Source organism: Pediculus humanus, genomic scaffold (assembly GCF_000006295.1).
Source record: "Pediculus humanus corporis 1103172107512 genomic scaffold, whole genome shotgun sequence".
Lineage (NCBI taxonomy): Eukaryota > Metazoa > Arthropoda > Insecta > Psocodea > Pediculidae > Pediculus > Pediculus humanus.
Genome location: NW_002987128.1, coordinates 128817 through 129274, shown reverse-complemented (window position 1 = coordinate 129274; position 458 = coordinate 128817).

Sequence of the window (458 nt, the reverse complement as noted above, 5' to 3'; positions counted from 1 at the left end):
AATAATTTTTTTTGTTTTCATAGGGGTTATCTACAGTCATAATTATTATTATTAAATAAATTTTGCAACAAATATATAAATATATACTGAGCTCAAAAAATAATTATAAAGCACATCATTTAAAAGAGAAACACATAATAAGGCCAATTAATAAAGACTGTTTAAGGCTTTTTTTTTGACAATAATATAAATATAATTATTATATTTACATTATTTGTGAAAGGAATATATATATATATATTAAATTAGTTTTTGTATTTTTTATTTTAAATTAGGTTTTATTTAAAATTAATTTTTATATACATTTAATTTAAAATGAAATCATATATTATTTTTACAAATAAATATAATAAAAATAATTAAATTATAATTATAATGAAATAATTTTTTTTTTTTTTCGGAATTAAAATAATAATATATAACACATTTCAAAAAAAAAAAAAAAAAAAACTCAAATC